We start from the raw sequence: 20,976 nt of genomic DNA on the forward strand, positions 1-20,976 counted from the left end.
TCTCATGCCCAATCTAAGTTGGTATACGCACATAAAGTGAAATCATCATTTCTAGAATACCATAAGTCATATTCTGTTGTTGCTTGAAAATACCGAAATATCCTCTTTACTGCACATTCATGATTTTATTTAGGATTACTTTGATATCTTGAAACAATACTTACTACATTCATAATATCCAATATAGTCTGAGTTAAATATAACAAACCACCAATCATAGACTTATACCTTATCAAATTTACCGGTGTAGAAGTATCCTTGATAGATAATTTCTCACTCATCACCATAGGAGTACTTATCGGTTTGGAATAATCCATACCAAACTTCTTCAACAATTCCCTTAGATACTTAGTTTGACAAATAAAAATGCCTTTGTCAGTTTGAGTGATCTGCAAACCTAAGAAAAATTTCATCTCACCAATCATGGACATTTCAAATTCATTCTTCATATTGTTAGCAAATTACATGCATAATTTATCTTCTCCTCCAAAAATGATATCATCAACAAATAATTCAATAATCAGAATATCATCATTAGTGATCTTATAATATAAATTACTATCAGCACTGCCTTTAGTAAAACCGAGCTTTAAAAGATATTTATCCAACCTTGTATACCAAGCTCTAGGAGCTTTTTTCAATCTATATAAAGCTTTCTTCAATCTGCAAACCATATCTTTATCATTTGTCAGTGAAAATCCATCAAGTTGCTCAATTATACTTCTTCCTCAAGTTCACCATTCAAAAATGCACATTTAACATCCATTTGATAAACCTTATAGTTCTTATAAGCTGCATAGGCAAGAAATAGTCTAACAGCTTCAATTCTAGCTACAGGTGCAAATGTCTCACCATAATCAATTCCTTCCTTTTGAGAATATCCTTTACAAACCAATCTAGCCTTGTTTCTTATAACTTTACCATCCTCATTCGGTTTATTCATAAAAACTTGTTCATCCTTATCTTCAACTTTTGTTGCCAGGGCCCTTTCTTCATTCATGATAGCCGGTTCCGATTTATCTTCCTTTAATGCATAGAACACCCATTCCTTTCCATTGTCGGATCCACTAGCAGAGTCTTCTGTCAGTTCATCTCCAGAGTCATCACTTACTCCTTCCTCATCCGCTATGTAGCATTGTTTACTTTTCTTGAATCTATATCTGTTCTGGTTAGGCTTAAATGATTTCTTAACTCTTTCCTCAAATCTTGCATTCCTTTCAGGACATCTAGATGCAAAATGACCAGTCTTATTACATGCAAAACATTTAAAAGGTGCTTTTCCTTCATACTTATTTCTTGTCGGACCTTTAGGTACTCTTCTAGCAAATAAGGCTTCAAGTTGCTCAAATTCTTCATCTTCTTTCCTCATATCTTCCAATTCTTTTGCATATGGGACTTTCCAATCACTTTTGTTGGTAGATAATGATGATGATGATGCATGAAAAGAAGGTTCATACTTTACAGCTCCAGAATATCCAAATTCTTCAAGCTCAAAAGCAGATAATTTCAAAATCAGAATGTCTCTGTTAACTGAAGAGTTATCCATTGTTCTCAACTCATTAATTGTAGTTGCCTTCATCTTGTAAGCCGGTGGAAGGGCTCTCAAGACTTTGGAAACTATTTCATCTTCAGTCAGAAATCCTCCACAACATTGAATTACCATAACAATCTCATGTACTCTTTCCATAAACACAACAATTCTTTCATTATCTTCCATCTTCAAGTTTTCATATCTTACCCGATAACCATCAAGTTTAGCAATTTTGACAGTAAGATCACCTTCATTCAGAGTTTTCAGTTTATCCCACATAGCCTTTGATGATGATTTATCAGTCAATCCCATGATTTGCTAATCAGTAAGTGCACACAAGAGGCAGTCTCTAGCTCTGCAATCATTTTCAATATTCTTATCCAAGTCAGCAGGAGCATGATTGCCAGAAGTCGAATCATAAGGTGTGTATCCTTTCTGAGTGATCTCCCAAATGTCCTTGTCAATATATCTAAGATGAGTCTCCATTCAATTTTTTCATATCCCATAATTTGTTCCATCAAGATTAGGAATTTCTCTTCTGAAAATAGTTGCCGGTGGATTTGAAGTGTTAGCTGCTATAGGATCTACCTTAAGTGGTTAAGCTTCTGCAAAAAAGGATCAAAGCTCTAATACCAATTGTTAGGATAACCATTATAACTCAATGATGAATGGATAGTACCAAACTAGTACTGAGAGGGGGGGGTGAATCAGTACAGACAAAAACACAATCTTAAACCGGTTTGTAAGCAGACACTGTGCATTGACAGACAAACAGTAACACCGATCTTTAAATAGAGTACAACCGGAAAAACTTAGAATAACTGAGACAAGCATAAACTGGTTGACACTTATCTTCTCATACAGTCTAACACTTCATTTCCATTTCACCCTAATGCATGAGCAAGTAATCTATCATCAAAGATATATATATAAACAACTATATCAACATGATTCACTGCTTGACAGAAAACCAACATAGCATCACATGAAGAAGACATCACATATGCCACACATATTTTTCACGTGGAAACCCAACTAGGAAAAACCACGGTGGGGATGAATACCCACAAGCTTGTTTTTGAACTCTTTAGAAGTCCGCTCTATAAGGAGCCTTGTCCGGTTAAAGACTAATACAATAGGTTCTGTTAGGAACTGATCCTATGAGGAATCACCCGGTTAAGGGATGGCTAGAATACCCGGTTAAGGGTTAAACCCTGTTAAAGGTTACCTTGTTAGAGGATTTCAAGAACTCAATGGTTTTGAGTCACCCTGTTAAAGGATTTACAGCAAGCCGGTTAAAGCTACTCTGTTAAGGGATTTTCCAACTGTTGAGGTGGTTAGAGATCAACAAGTATTACAATGATCTGGTAACAACACTCAATGCCAATGCAAATCTGCTTTAGCTCCTCTTCACCTTCTGCACTTACACTCTGTAGGTATCACTTCTCTCCTCTGGTCTGGCAAGAATCACGTATCTCTTCTCTTGGATACACACACATAACGTTTGCCAACAACCTCAAAAAGAAACACATTGACCTTATCGGAAAACAGATAGGTTGGTAGCATAAACCCTAAACCCTAAACCTGTTAGGTTAAGGAATTTAGATGGTTCAATCCTAACCATTGAGCACACTACATTAAATGCAACAGTCTTGATCCAATCTTGCAATGTTCTCCATCGTGGCGGTTGATAACCCATCATGCGTTATCACCGTTTACAGGCTTTGCACATTCCCGAGGTAGATGGGAGCAATCTCCTTCATGCAAGATCCTTCACGCGCATAAGAAAGACGTGGAAACATGATGTATTCTTTGTTACCATGCTAACTCATCACACAAAGTCACCGGTTGAGCCACATAGGCTTGAAGCACTTCAACCGAAAACCCTGAAGTTGAGACGACCAACCAGTAGTCATACAACGCTTCCATGTGTTGGTTCCCATAATCATATGTCGGTTCACCTTGAACAAACACACCACTTCACTTTGGCACAAATGTCGGTTCACAGTGTTATACCGATTCTCTTCTCTTCATCATATTGACATCAATGACAACACACAATGCCATTATGTCCTCATACTAGTTCACATAATGTCAACAATCTCCCCCTTTGGCATTGATGGCAATATACAAAGATATCTCTCCGCTTCACATCTTCTCCCCCAATTTCTGCAGATATCTTCTCTACTTCACATCTTCTTCCCCTTTGACAACAATGCCAAAGTGGAGGCACAAGCTTCCCTGTTCCATTATGCCGCTCCCCCTAAGGAGTAGCATCCTTCAACACATCAATCCAAAAAAAAATTTGACTATGGAATACCTGACTGATGTGGAACATATGCCTTTAGTTTACCTCTTGAAGGTGAAACACCCCTAATTCACCTCTTAAGTACATAAATGTAGCCTTTGGGAGAGACTTGGTGAATATGTCTGCTAACCGCTCCTTACTGGAAACATGTTCCAGTGTAATCTCTTTGTTCTGAACCTTTTCCCTCGAGAAATGATACTTAAGCTCAAAGTGCTTGGTTCTAGAATGTAAAACCAGATTCTCGAAGATGTTAATTGCACTAGTATTGTCACAAAATATACTTACTAGTTTAGATACAGGAACTTTGAAGCCATTTAACACATGCTTCATCCAAATTGTCTGAGTGCAGTTCATGAAAGCTGCAACATACTCTGCTTCCACTGTGGACTGAGAGATATAACTCTACTTCTTACTCATCCATGAGACCAGTCTACCACCGAGAAAGAATGCACCACTGGTTGTGCTTTTTCGGTCATCTACATTACCTACCCAATCAACATCTGTGTATACTTTCAAGTTGAAATCCTTCCTATATGGATACCACAATCCATAATCAATAGTTCCCTTCAGATACCTAAGAATCCGCTTGACTGCAACCAAGTGGGATTCTCTTGGGCTTTTCTGGAACCTTGCAGTAATGCCAACTGCATGCACAATATCTGGTCTGCTATGCACTACATAATGCAACTTACCAATCATTGATCGGTTTTCCTTCTCATCAACCAATGTTGAGTCATCCTCTTTGGATAGTTTACAACCGATCACCATTGGTGTACCAACCGATTTGCTATCTTCCATGCCAAAGGTCTTCAACACCACTTTGACATACTTGGACTGAGTGATAAAGATTCCATTTTTCATCTGCTAGATCTGCAGTCCAATGAAGAACTTAATCTCCCCTATGAGTGACATCTCAGACTCTTTCTTCATCTCATCTGCAAACTCATGACTCATCTTGTCATCTCCACCAAAAATAATGTCATCAACAAATACCTCACAGATCAGGATCTGATCTCCTTCAGACTTCAAGTAAATATTGCTATCTTCACTTGTTCTCTCAAATCCAATCTTCACAAGATGGGAATGCAGACGTTCATACCATGCTCTAGGTGCCTGATTTAGACCATATAAGGCTTTATGTAGCCTACATATCATGTCACTATCTTCAGATAGGGCAAATCCATCTGGTTGCTCTATATACACCTCCTCTTCAAGTACACCATTTAGGAATGTAGATTTTACATCCATTTGATATACTTTGAATCCTTTAAAAACTGCATATGCAAGAAGCATACAAACTCCTTCCAATCTGGCTACAGGAGCAAAGGTTTCTCCATAGCCTTCTCCTTCTTCTTGGGCATATCCTTTGCACACCAATCTGGCTTTGCTCCTAATCACTATGCCATCCTCATTCAGCTTATTTCTAAAAACCCATTTAGTACCAATGACATTTTTATGCTCCGGTCTGGGTACCAAAGACCATGTACCATTTTTCTCTATTTGGTCAAGTGCCTCTTCCATTGCCTTGATCCAGTCTTCATCTTTATGTGCCTCTTTGAATGATTTAGGCTCAAATTCAGAGATCATACATGAGTTTTCTCTGACCTTTCTTCTTGTAAGGATTCCTGCATCCTTATCTCCTATGATCTGCTTAGGATCATGATTTAGCTTGACATACCGAGGAATGGTCTTGATAGATTCCTCTTGCTTTTCTTCTTCATCCTCATCTCCATCAATATCAGCATCTACATCTACTGGTGTACGAACATTGTTACTAGTACTCGGTTGACTGACAACCGGTTCCCAGAAGGTTACAACCAATTCATTTACCGCTTGCTCACTACCGGTTTCCTCATTTTTCTCAGAGGTTTCATCAACTCTTACATTGATGCTTTCCATAATTCTCTAAGTCCTATTATTGAAACACTTGAGAGCTTTGCTCTTGGTGGAATACCCTAGGAACATTCCCTCATCACATTTTGCATCAAATTTGCTCTGTTGTTTTCTCCTCTTGATGTAACATTTACTACCAAACACTCTAAAGTAGCTAACCATAGGTGTCTTACCGGTCCAATACTCATAAGGAGTTTTATCCTTACCTTTCTTGATGAGTACCTGGTTCATTGTGTAGACTGCAATGCTCACCGCTTCTCTCCAAAAGGTGTGGGCTACCTTTCCTTGAATCAACATAGTTCTAGCTACTTCAACCACAGTCCGGTTATTACTCTTTGCTAGGCCATTCTATTGTGGAGTCCGGGGGCCAAACAGTTGCCTCTTGATGTCATGTTCTTCACAATACTTGTTGAATTCACCGGAAGTGAATTCCCCTCCTTGATAAGCTCTCAGGCACTTGATCCTTTTACCACTTTCCTTCTCCACTAATGCTCTGAAAACTTTGAACTTTACTAAAGCTTCAGACTTATCTTTCAAGAATGTGACCCACATCATTCTTGAGCAGTCATCAGTGAGAATCATGAAGTACCTATCACCCTGCACACTCCTAGTTTTCATAAGACCACACAGATTAGTATGCACAAGATCAAGCAAATTGTCAGCAGTGAAAGGTTTACCTTTAAAGGTTGAGGAAGACATTTTACCCAATTTACACTCTCTGCACAAGGTATTATCTGGTTTTCTTAGCACCGGCAACCCTCTAACTGCCTTGATCTTACTAGCCTACACATTGTTATCAAAGTTTACATGGCAGAGTCTCCTATGCCATATCCAACTATCATCAAATTTAGCCATAAGACATGTACTTATATTTGCATTCAGCTGAAATAGGTTACCTTTGGTCTGCATGCCGGTGGCCACCAATTCACCATTCTTTCCTTTGATTCTACACACTCCATTCTTGAATTCTGGAGTGAGACCACTATCATTCAGTTGGGCAATGCTCAAAAGGTTGTGTCTGAGACCATCAACCCAATACACATTGTCAGCACTACTCTTTCCATTCAGAGAGATGGACCCTCTGCCTTTGACCATGCATGGTGCATCATTACCAAAGTGAACCACACCATCATCATACTCTTCCAAGGATAGAAACTTTCTCAGGTCACCAGTCATATGGTGAGAACAGCCACTGTTAATAATCCACTCATTGGAATTATCAAACCGGGAGACAAGAGCCTTCTTGTCTGACACATCTTCCTTGACAGCAACAAACACAATATCTTCTGATTCTTCATCTGTGACACCTTCATCAACTGCCACAAAATAATTTCTTCGGTTTCCTCCTTTGAATTTATTAAACCTTTCCGGTTTGTCCTTGTTGTCTCCATAGGGACAGTTTACAGCAATATGTCCTATCCGGTTACAAGAAAAGCATTTCAAAGGGAGATTACCTCTGTATTTGTCAATTCCCTTAGGAATTTTCATGGCAAGAAGAGCTTCAAATGCCATCAAAATCTCCTCATCATCCATTTCTCTTCTCTGTCTTGGTTCACCACTAGTGCTAGCTTCTTTTCCTTTTATGGATGGTACAACAGAAGCTTTAAAAGTTGATTAAGTCTTTTGAACACTGCCATCAAAACTGTTTAGCTCATAGGCTGTCAACTTTGCAATGATGGAGTCTAGAGATACCTTAGTCTTGTCTATTAATCTCAGCTTTTGAATAGCAGCAACCCTTATTGCATAGACCGGTGATAAGGATCTCAGGACTTTGCTTACCACAGTGGAATCTTCCATTTTACCACCTGCACTCTTGATATCTCCAACAATGGTTTTGATTCTTATTCCATACTATTGAATGGTCTCACCTTCAACCATCTGCATGTCTTCAAACTTCCCTCTAAGGCTTTCTTCCTTAGCTTGTTTTACATGTTCATCGCTGCCATAGATATTTTCAAGAGTATCCCATACCTCTTTGGGATTTACCTTATCTTGGACATCAATAAACTCAATGTCAAATAAACTACTAATTAGGGCTTCCATGGCTTGCCCATTCTCCTGCATCTCTCTCTTTTGGTCATCGGTGAGAGTACCGGTAGGGGCAATAAAGCATTCTCAACATAGCTCCAGTGTTGAGCACCCATGCTTCTGATGTATATCTTCATTCCGTCTTTCCATATACTGAAGTTTTCTCTGTTAAACTTTGGACCTTCCTTCTTCATCATTAGACTGGGATCTTTACCTCAAGCGGTTAAGCTTATAACACAAAGGACCTAGAGGACGCTCTGATACCAATTGATAACTCAATGATGAATGGATAGTACCAAACTGGTACTAAGAAGGGGGGGTGAATCAGTACAAATAAAAACACAATCTTAAACCGATTTGTTATCATACACTGTGCATTGACAGACAAACAGTAACACCGGTCTTTAAATAGAGTACAACTGACAAAACTCAGAATAACTGAGACAAGCATAAACCGGTTGACACTTATCTTCTCACACAATCTAACACTTCATTTTTATTTCACCCTAATGCATGAACAGGTAATCTATCATATATATATATATATATATATATAAACAACTAGATCAACATGATTCACTGCTTGACAGAAAACAACATAGCATCACATGAAGAAGACATCACATATGACACACATATTTTTCATGTGGAAACCCAACTGGGAAAAACCACAGTGGGGATGAATACCCACAAGCTTGTTTTTGAATCTTTAGAAGTCCGCTCTGTTAGGAACCTTGTCCGGTTAAAGACTGATACAATAGGTTTTGTTAGGAACTGATCTTGTTAGGAATCACCTGGTTAAGGGATGGACAAAATACCCAGTTAAGGGTTAAACCTTGTTAAAGGTTACCTTGTTAGAGGATTTCAAGAACTCAATGGTTTTGAGTCACTCTATTAAAGGATTTACAACAAGTCAGTTAAAGCTACCCTGTTAAGGGATTTTCCAACTGTTGAGATGGTTAGAGATCAACAGGTATTACAATGATCTAGTAACATCACTCAATGCCAATGCAAATCCGCTTTAGCTCCTCTTCACCTTCTGCACTTACACTTTGTAGGTATCACTTCTCTCCTCTGGTCTAGCAAGAATCATGTATCTCTTCTCTTGGATACACACACAACTTTTGCCAACGACCTCAGAAAGAAACACAACATCGAACTTATAGGAAAACAGATAGGTCGGTAGCGTAAACCCTAAACCCTAAACCTGTTAGGTTAAGGAATTCAAACAGTTCAATCCTAACTATTGAGCACACTACATTAAATGCAACAGTCTTGATCCAATCTTAAGACGTTCTCCATCGTTCATTTTCCACCGATTTCATGGTGGCTAATAACCCATCACGCGTTATGACCATTTACAGGCTTCGCACATTCCCGAGGTAGATGGGAGCAATCTCCTTCATGCAAGATCCTTCACGCGCACAAGGCAGACGTGGAAACACGATCTGTTCTTTGTTACCATGCTAACTCATCACACAAAGTCACCAGTTTAGCCACACAGGCTTGAAGCACTTCAACCGGAAACCCTGAAGTTGAGACTACCAACCGATAGTCATACAACGCTTCCATGTGTCGGTTCCCATAATCATATGTCGGTTCACCTTGAACAAACACACTGCTTCACTTTGTCACAAATGTCGGTTCACAGTGTTATACCAGTTCTCTTCTCTTCATCATATTGACATCAATGACAACACACAATGCCATTATGTCCTCATACCAGTTCACATAATGCCAACAAACTGGTGAACAATTGAGAGGCGGGGGGTGAATCAGTTGTTAACAAATGATATCATTTAATCCACTTAATAACCTTAAACTAGATTAAGTACCAGTAAAGCAGAAACAGATACCAGTAAGCAATTAAACTTAACACTGAAACAAATAATCAACACAATGCAACCATACCACATAACACCGTGATTTGTACGTGGAAAACCCAGAAAGGGAAAAACCACGGTGGGAAGCCTACCCACAGTCAGATGATACTTCTGCAGAAAGTATGTGATACAATGAGGGGCCTACACATGCAGGAAGGCACATTTCCTAGAGAGTACTACTCATTACAAAAGAGTCTCACTAACTACAGAGAGGCAACAACCATCTCAAGATAAATGGACAACAATCCAATAGAGTGAACTGCTAGAGATAACATCTACCATGCCTGATTATAGTCTTGGTTAAGCTTGATATCAAAGGCCTTTGACGTCTTCCTTAATCCCAATTCGATCACCTATGATCGACCAGATCTCCTTCGCATATGATATTGCATTTTAAGACCATTAATACAATTCCCATTTCCATACCCATGATCTACAATGAGATCTTACATCATTTTATACCAACCCTAAGGCCTAAACCAATTAGGTCGGCCACCTAGAAGATATTGCAATAGGATCATTACATAAATCCATATTACAATGATATGCCATGTCGACTTAAGACCAAAATAACAATAAGCAATCCATAGAACATCCTAAAACATCCCGGTAACGTGTAGAGAACACGTTAACATGATACCAGTCCATAACCTAGATAGGTACCAGACCTATTCTGGGTCCACCATGCCAAAGAAATGTCTTCAAATAGTTGAAGCACGATCAAAGAACATCTTCAATATCCTGAAATCCATCTAGAAGTCGCACCAACACCACTTATGCATCCTGTCAAGATTTCTCAATGAAAGCTCTGTTGGTTAAACCTTAAACTAATGCTAGTAAGGGTTTACAAGAGTGTATGATAGCATCCGATTACCAAGTCAATACCAAATGACCAAAACATGCTCCAGGAGCATATCACACCTAAAATTAAACATACTTCATTGATCCAAACATGTCGGAAGTATCCAATAGATAGTCTTTTCTGTCGGTAACACTAGATCTTCTACCGGTAACCAAAACCTGTATGTCGGTAACCAACCATAACAGCCAGCTTTGACATCAATGACAAAACATCAATGCAACACATAATCAATTCATCCATAATGCCAACATTCACAATATCTATGAAGGTGATGACATAGTTAAGCAAGCAAAATTGCAGACTTATAGAGATCAGTTTGAGGGATTGAAAACGAAGGAAGAAGAATGAATTGTGGAATATTTTATCAAAGTGGATGAAGTTGTCAATGCTATCAAAGGACTCAATGAAGAAGTTAAGGATGCTATGATCGTGAAGAAGGTGTTAAGATCTCTACCCTACAGGTATGACTCAAAAGTCTTTGTTATTAAAGAAGTTAAGGGCTTAGATAAGTTTCCTATGGATGAATTTTTTGGATCTCTTTCTACATATGAAATGAGAATAGGAAATGGCGATACATCAAAGAGAGAAGCTACATTTATGGTTGTTCACGTGGAAGATTCAAAGACTGACAATGAAGAGGCTAAGGAGATTATGAAGAGGATAAGGTAAGTACAAAGGAAAACTACCATTCAAATGTTTTGAATGTGGAAAAGTAGGACATTATGCATCCCAATGTAGAAACAAAAAAGAGAACAAAAATCAATAAAAAATTCCTAAGTACAAGAAAGGAAAGAACCAAAAGAGTCTTTATTCCAAAGAAGATAGTGGTACCTTAGATGTTGAAAGCGATGTTGAAGATGCCATATAACTTGGAAGCAAAATTATTTATTCATGGCAATTATTGATATTGAAACTAAAAAGAATGATTATGAATCAATTAGATCCGATGAAGAAGAATCTGAGGTTGATTTGGAAGCAAAGAATAAAAAATACAAAAAGAAGATTGAGGAATATGAAGCACTAACCATCAACCTCAGAACTAAAATTGAAGAAGTGAAGAAGATAGATGATGCCTTGACAGAAAAATTGCAAGGCAAAGAAAAAGAATGTGAGCTACTTGAGGCTAGGATAATATGTCTAAGGAAATATGACAAAAGCACTGAAGCCTTGGATAACATGTTGAGTAAATAATGAAAGCCTAATATCTTGGTTGGGCTAGGTTGTGAGAAGGGATAATGTTCTAATAGCACTACGATAAATAAGAAGAAAATAAAAGACAAAATCAACGATGTCTTTGTTAAATTTGAAGATAAAAGGAAAGATGAAGAGATGATCCAATCAGTTGTAGAGAAGGAGGATATAACAACTGACAAGAAATCTAAAAAACAAGGAAACTGAGGGATTCGTTGATGTTATCAGTAAGAAGAGAAGATCCACAAGATCATCTCTTGCCAAGCAACAACAAGCATTCAGGTTCTATCACTCTTTTCCTGTCTACTGTTTCTCTTGTAATAAGTATGGTCATAAGGTAGTAGATTGTAAACTTAACATAAGAAGAAATACTTTCATGACTCAAAATCCATTTGCATCTTTTTCTGATTTCACTACAATATGTTATAAATGTAACAACTTTGGTCATATAATTTTTTTTTGTAGAAGTGGTATTAAGTCTACCAAACAAGATAAGAAAATGAATACTCATGAAAAAGAAGAAAAGAAAACTAAATCTGAAATAGACCAAAAGAAAGAAACTAAAAGGGAATGGAAGGTGAAGAAGGAAGAAAAGAATCTTCTTGTCCAGGCTACATTTCATGCACAAGATGAGAATGGTATATGGTATGTTGACAGTGGTTTCTCAAATTGTATGTTAGGTGACAACAATAAATTTCTCTCATTAAAAGAGACTTGCAAAGGAATGGTAATATTTGGATCAAATGACACTGCTACCATAGTTGGAAAAGGTTCAAGAACTTTTGATAATGGAAGGACAACAACGTAAAATGTCTTTTATGTTGAAGGACCCAGACACAATTTTCTTAATGTAAGTCAAATGTGTGATAATGGATATAATGTGGTATTCCACAAGAAAGGATGTGATATCAAGAAGTACGGAAGAGTAATTATTGATGCACATAGATCTGATGGAAATTTGTACATACTTAATAAGTTCAAGGAAATGAATGAATCCAAATGTCTAATGAGTCAAAAGGATGAAAGTTGGTTGTGGCATAAAAGGTTGGGACATATGAACTTTGACAGTCTTGTCAAAATAAGTTCAAAGAAGGCTATAAGAGGCATGCCTACTATCTCAAAGCCATCTAATACTGTATGTAAACATTGTCAAATTGGCAAGAAAACAAAAGTGAGCTTCATGACTAAAGAGCATTCAACTACAAGATCACTTGAGTTGGTACACACTGGTTTATGTGGACCCATGAGAACAAAAGGTTGGAATGGTGAAAGATATTTTATGTTGTTTATATATGACTTCTCTAGAATGACTTGGGTGTGCTTCTTAAAAGAGAAATCATAAGCATTTGAGAAATTCGGATGTTCTAAGCCTATGATTGAAAATGAGATGAACTTACAACTAAAATAATTAAGGCCTGACAGAGGTGAAGAATTCACATCAGATGAATTTAAAGATTACTATGAAAAACATGGTATAAAAAGACAATTTTCTACAGCTATAACACCAAAATAAAATGGTGTGGTTGAAAGGAAAAATTGAACAATGCAAGAAATGGCAAGAACCCTATTGAATGAGTAAAAAATAACTAATAGATTTTGGAAGGATGTTGTTCATACAATATTTTACATTATAAATAGAGTGCAGTTGAGACCAAATAGATTTAAAACTCCTTATGAGTTATGGACAGGAAAGACAACTTTAGCTAGTCATTTCAGGGTGTTTGGAAGTAAATGTTAGATAAAGTGTGATGATGACAATCTTGTCAAATTTGATGCTAGATCGGATGAAGGATACTTTGTTGGATATTGCTCAAGAAGCAAGGCATATAAATGCTATAATATGTAGAAATGTGGAAAGCATACATGTAAAGTTTGATGAGGATTCACTTTGTACTCCTGCAATTGAAGATGACTCAGACGAACCCAAACCAATTCATACTAAGCCAATAATTGAGGAATCAACAAGGAAAGACACAAAGGTACTATCAAAAGTTGTACAAAGAGACCATACAAAAGAGAAAATTATTGGTGATAAAAATGTAGGTGTGCAGACAAGGAGAAATATTGCAATGATGACACAAGAAGTTCAATCTAAAATTGATACCCAACCTGAAAGATTTGCTTTAATTTCTTTTGTTGAACCCAAGAACTTCATAGAAGCAAGTCAAGACAAGAATTGGGTTGATGTTATGCAAGAAGAATTCAATTAGATTGAGAAGAATGAAACATGAGAGCTTTTCCCTAGACCTAAGGACAAGAATGTAATTGGAACCAAATGGGTATTTAGAATTAAACGAAGACGATAAAGTTGTTAGAAACTAAGATAGACTTTGTGCAAGGGTTATGCACAGGTTGAAGGCATAGACTTTGAAGAAACAATTGCACCTATGGCATGTTTGGAAGCTATTAGAATGTTTCTTGTATTTTGAGTCTACAAGAACTTCAAAGTGTATCAAATGGATGTCAAATCCACATATCTAAAAGGTAATCTTGAAGAGGAAGTGTATATTGAGCAGCTAGAAGGTTGGTTATTAACAAAAGATCAGATTTTTGTATACAGACTTAATAAAGCTTTGTATGGGCTAAAACAAGCTCCTAGAGCCTGATATGCAAGATTGAATTCATATCTACAATAGTAAGGGTTTAGAAAAGGTCTCGTAGACAACATTTTGTATATCATATCTGAAGGAGATCATCAATTGATTATGGTTGTGTATGTTGATGACATAATTTTTGGGGGGAGTAATGATGAGATGCGTAAAGTATTTGGTAAAGCTATGCAACATGAATTTGAAATGTCCATGTTAGGTGAGTTGTCTTCTTTCTTGTTTTGTAGATCACTTAGACTGACAAAGGTACATTTTTATTTGTCAAACCAAGTATGTAAGGGAAATGTTAAAGAATTTTTAGATGGAAGATTGCAATCTAGCCAACACACCCATGGTGACAGGGTGTAAACTAAGCAAAGATGATGAATCTCCATTGGCAGATCAGAGAAGGTATAGATCAATGATTGGAAGTTTGTTGTACCTAACTACTTCTAGGCCTAATATAATGCATGCTATATGCATGGTTGCAAGGTTTCAGTTTGCTGCAAAGGAAGCTCATGTTAAGGTAGTCACAAGGATATTCAAATATCTACAACATACAAAAGACTATGATTTATGGTACCCTAAAGGCAAATATTTTAGCCTACATGCCTATACAAATGCTGGTTGGGCTGGGTGTGTTGATGATAGAAAGAACACTAGTGGTGGTGCATTCTTTCTTGGGAACAAATTGGTTTCCTGACACAAAAAGAAACAATACTGTGTGTCAATATCAATTGCAAAGGAATAATATATCACTACCACTTCATGTTGCACTCGACTATTATGGATGAAACAAACTTTGAAGGGCATAAAGGTAGAGTATGAAGAGCTAGTATTGATTATTTATGATAATACTAGTGCCATTAATATATCAAAGAATCTTGTGATGCATTCCAAAATGAAGCATATAGTTATCAAGAACCACTTTTTGAGAGAAAAGGTTGCAGATCAAGAGGTTCAACTAGAATATGTGGCCACAAAGGACCAAGTTGTAGACATTTTTACAAAGCCACTTCCCAAGGAGATATTTGTGTTTTCGAGACATAAGTTGAAGGTTTTACCCCTTTCTTCCTTGTGAAATGTTCCTGAAGAGAGATATTTTACTCAAGGGAAGCGTATGCAATTTTAGTTTTTCCCTGGAGCAGAGTTTTAGTTCATCCTTTCTCATTGATAAGAAAGGGGGAGAGATTTGTCAACTAATCATATGAGAGTATTGGCAGATATGGTGTAGAAGGAAAGATCAAAAGGGGAGTGTGTTGTACAGAAGCAATAACGAGTTAAGTTTTATCATCAATGACAAAGTGGGAGATTGTTAATTTTGGTCTAATAATCTTGTCATTGATGTCAAAAGGATATGTACTAAAGGAAGGGATTAGTATAGAGATGGCTCAACATGACAAAGATAAATAGAGAAGTCTTTGAGAAACCATGAGGCTGACGAATATAGAGTAGATGTTCACCTTCGGGTAGAATAAACAGATCATGCATAGAAGGTAAAAAGACCGTGCATAGAAGGAACAACCTATGCATGTAATGATTTTGACCATTTATCCCATATTGGTTGTGAGGTGATGATATTGAGTTCTTATATAGATCGATGAGTGTGATTTAAGTGAGCAGTAGCTCACATGGTTTTGTTGCTTGACTCAGAGCGTGCTCAATGCAAGGTCATCGGTGAGATGTAGTGTTTTCAGTGAGAGTTAATTGTAGTCTTATTGATACGGCAATGTCTCTTCAATGTGAAGAGTTGAAAGAAGCTCGTCGAGGAGACACTATGATTTCAATATGAGTTGATCTCTATATCTTCGATGCTCATGTCTCTTCGATCAAGAGTGTGGAGTAGGCATCGAAGTGAGTTTGTTTGATCTGAGAAAGAGGAAGTGGGAGCATGTGAGAGACGTGTGGACCCTACATAGTTTTGACAAGGGCCATCGATAGGGGATGTTTTATTAAAGAGAGATATAAACTCCTCACTTCGATACAATGTTGTCACACTGTTATGGTAAGTGACAAGTTGTGTGGGACCCGCAAAGTTGAAATCGATAAGATTATGCTATTTCGAGGAGACTCTTTTTGAGTCACACTGATCCTGTGATGTCTCTTTGATCAAATGCTAAGTTTGAAGTGTTGACAAAGGTTAAATGCATGTTAATGAGACATGACCTCATCGAAGAGAGACCTTTCCATTTCCCTTCGATATAATTAGAGAACTCAATTAAAAGGCTAAGAGAAATGCGAAGGAGAGTTTTGACAAGAGACTTTCCAAGTCTCTTCGATGTGACATACAAAAGAAGATCCAGGGAGACTGAGCAAGCTGTAAAATGATTTGGCACATGGAACCGCTGTGGTGGCAATAATGTCCAAATCTTTTGGTCAAATCAAGATGATTAATGGTCTAGATTTAAAGGATTTAGAGGAACTTGTTTTGGCACAATAACAAAGCATTCTTGGGAACTTGCACAAGTCGAGTTAGACAACTATCTATTGAATGCAATTGGATAGGTTGTGATGAGTTACAAAATGGGACAGATTCTCTATGCTGTGATGATAAGAACTGGATGCAAACTGACTTAATGAACAATCCTAATGCTAGCATAGAAAGATGTACATATAATACTATATGATTACGATGCAAACAACTTCTTGTATGATCTATGATGTGGTATTAATTGACTTTTTGGAGGTGAATACAAAGCATACAAATCGAATGCAATTTGATATAGATTCAATGATGATGTTGTTGAGAAAAAAAGATCCAGAAGTGGTAGAGAAGCAAAACAGAGTGAGAGGAGATATTGTTTTATCAATCTGAGCAACAAAGAAGGAGAGTTGCAGAGCTGAAAGGGTGTGAACCAAATTTTTGAAGAGACAAAGCAGAACTATAGAGGTTCATTTTGATTCATTTTCTTGGCATTAAGTTTATTACATCAAGATTGTAGTCTTGTATATTGTAAAGAAGTTGGTGCTCCTTTCAATTGGTCTCCATAAAGTGTGGGGGATTGGTGTCTCCAGAAGGTTGGTGCCTTCAAATTAATTGTAATCAATTGATACATTTGTGAGGCTGGATTTGGAAAGTAGCTCCAAACAACATTTTCTCACCATGGTTTTTCCCATCTTGGGTTTTCCATGTATATCCTGGTGTTGTGTGTTGTGTATTGATTTTCTTATTCTTCTGCATTAAATGGTTAATTACTTGTGAATGCTGAAAGGTGTTTTTAGAAGTATTCAAGTGATACACTGATTCAACCCCCCTTCTTAGTGTATTTATGTGTTCAACAAGATAAACCAATATAGATGGACTGAAATTTAAATTAGGGTAGGATGATTGTGAGAAAGATAAACCAATATGCATATCCAAATCCTAACCAATGTAAATATACATATGTATCTCAAATCTTAGGGAATTTAGAAATGGATGATAATATTAGAGTTATATCATATGTAAATAATAAAAATAATAACGAAACTGTATCCCTTGAGTAAAATTATAGTGGATGTAAGCATGAATAAGTTCACCAAAAATTTAAAAGAGAACAAGTTATCCCTAACCATAATCTATTTGATCAAATGAATTTCATACCACTCAACAAATATTAACCTAGATTAGTTATTTGATAGTTAAGGGAGTGATAATTAAAATATTGAATTATAAGCTAGGAAAATAAATATGAATGGCTAATGATACTAAGCTCTAGAACAATGAAGAAGTAATAATACAAACACCATTGAGATTAAAGGCATTTCCTCACTATCTATACTCAACATGAAAATTTGGACAATTTTTCAACTTTGTGGCTTTCAATCTTTTTGTAGGTACATATATGATCTATTGTTCATAGATAAGATTTGGTACAACATGCACTCCTACTTTCTAATTTGTTTATCTTCTATGATTGTTAAGGATTGGTGATGTTTAGAAACACCTAGAGGAGATTTTTGGATCACAGGGTTCATGTTTAGCTATTTCAAGCCATTTGATATGACTGAACTTTATAATCACGATAGTGATCAAGGACAATAATCTTCAAACATGTAGAAGATCTAGAATGATGGTGCACTTGGATTCATTTTAGTGCTCCAATCAAAGTGTTCCTACCATGATTTCTCTTTAATTGTAATCATATTTTAATAAATATTTGATTTATTTTTTGATGTGAAATGAGTGCAAGTGAACGCCTTTAAGTACAATGCCATAACAATTACATAAAACATGTATTGAATTGACTCATGGTAGGAAAGAAATCGGAAAAAGTCGGATTTTTTTTTTAAATTTATAGGATTAGATATGTAGTGCAAGATCAATTCCACAATGATGTAGATCAAATACCAAGGATCTAAGAAGGATAGTTGATCTTTATAGCCCCACAAATTAAACTCGTGTAGCTTAATTTTTTTTTATAAGCCACTTTTTGGAAATATTTTTAAACCTAAAAATATCTTCTTCTTTTATCTAAGAAATTTGAGAAGAGAAACTCCCACCTTCATTTACATGAATACAGGTAGATCATCACTTTTATACCAACAAAACCATTCTAAATCTCAAGCCAAAATCACAAAAAAACTTATAAATCCCCACATTGTTTAGGAAACATTAACTCATTCTACTTTTTAAAAAACTTGAAAATGCTTAAAAAATAAAGATGAACCATAAATATGAACCAAGCATGTAAAAATCAACTTCAAACATATGCAACCATACTCTTGTTCATTTGGAACCCCTCATTTGAGCACCAAGAAATTTTAAATTCAAACTTTCACAAAGTCATAAATTTTTAAACTCATAGATAATTCAAATCATGAGAATGAGATAAAATGAATAATGCAACACACTTTTGAAGGCAATTTTTTTTGGATTAATCATTATTTGAATTTAAATTGAGTCTCCTTTCCTATTCAACAATCTATAGGAAAAACAACAAACATACATGCATTGAAATTTGAAACAAATTTTATCAATTAAATAACCCCTACAAATTTGATCTTGAAGCATCACATCCAGCTACATAAAATGTAAAATAACTCTCATTTTCAAACATCCAACCCTCATAGGTGCCAAGGAAGCTATTTTCTTCATTTTTTCTTTAATTTCCTTTCATAACCTTCATTTTTTTTCATTTCCTTGCATAACCTTCATTTTTTCTTCATTTCTCCAACCTTGGCATAGCTTTTCAACTTGTTGCAATACATGTGATATAAAATCATTTTTCCCAACTCACTTGGACGTGGGAATCCCTCCTTTTCCCCCTTTCATTTGTGTACAATATTAGTTGAAATATTTTCTAAACATTGTTGAAAAATCCAACAATTTCCACTTCTAGGTGCCTAGGACTTTTTTCTATCTCATAATGACAATTTTCAAAAGACATAAAGTAGTCATATAAGACATTTAATGAGACTTTTCTTGCTTTAAAGCATGGTTTTCTTGCCCATAAATAAAAATCAAACATTTAAATTTGCAAAAGAACAACTTTGATTTCTTGAACCTTTGACCTCGTGAAAATTAATAATAAAATTTTGAGAGTTGGGAGATAAGTTGCTAGAATTAAATCAAGTCTATAGATGAACATCATAAAAAAAATGAGACATGAAAATAAAGCAATTATTTTTTGTTGTGTAGGATTGTTCGTGCACCTGGATGATTCTGCATGAAACACCCCAAGTAAGAAGAAAGGTTTCATGAGTTGGACTCATAAGCATTTGAATATCCTTTGCTTGTTCTTCATCCATCATTCCTCCTTATCCTCTTTCTCTTTCTTCTTTTTCACCTTACTTTGTACCTATCTATCTCTCCCTTCCTCAATCTTTCCTCTATTTCTCCCCCTCATGAAATTTACTTGACTATACCATGATTCATTCTCTACTCTATCTTATTATTTTCATCACTTTCATACAAATTGTCTCTAACAAATTCATGGAAATCAATGAATCGAATTTGGAAAAATTTCTCACCTATTTTTCCTTCATCCTCTTCTTCTCGTGGGACAAATATGAATAAAATATTGTTGTAAATCAACTTGAAACATGTTATATCTAAACCTAACCACTCCTCTTTCTCCACATTCCTTCATCATTTCTTTGAAACAAAAAATAACTACAATATCATCTTTAATAAACGTAGAATTTAAATTAACAATTGCTCTATAATACCCCCCTTTTTGTCTACATTGACATTCTTTTCAAGCTCCTTACATCCTTCCAATTTTTCCAATATATTTTGTATGCAAATCATCATCATCAAAGAATTCACAAAATTCAAATTTTACCTTTTCATTTTCTGTTATAAATTTTGCTCCATTTTCTGTCAATGCTAGACACTCATTTTCAACTTCTACAAATCACATTTGTATATCATCTTCTTCATTATTCTTTTTATTCCCTTCACCATTTTTTATTTTCCTTATTTCCATGCACTCTTCTTCGCATTGTTCATCCCAAATTTTTAACTGTCTCCATCCCCTTAATAAGATCAAACCTGTTGCATCTTAACTATTCTTCATCTTTGTAGCTTTATTATCATCTACTATAGAAACACTATTATTTTCACTTTTTTTCACATTAAGAATGTAATTCCTTTTCAAAAAACTCATCATCAGATTCATTTTCACATATCTCAAAAAAATGATCCTTTATGTGTGTAATCTCTTGTTTTTTGACTATTGCCTAATTTTTCCTTCATGAGAATTTTCTTC

The sequence above is a fragment of the Cryptomeria japonica genome, chromosome 9 (genome assembly GCF_030272615.1).
Source record: "Cryptomeria japonica chromosome 9, Sugi_1.0, whole genome shotgun sequence".
NCBI lineage: Eukaryota > Viridiplantae > Streptophyta > Pinopsida > Cupressales > Cupressaceae > Cryptomeria > Cryptomeria japonica.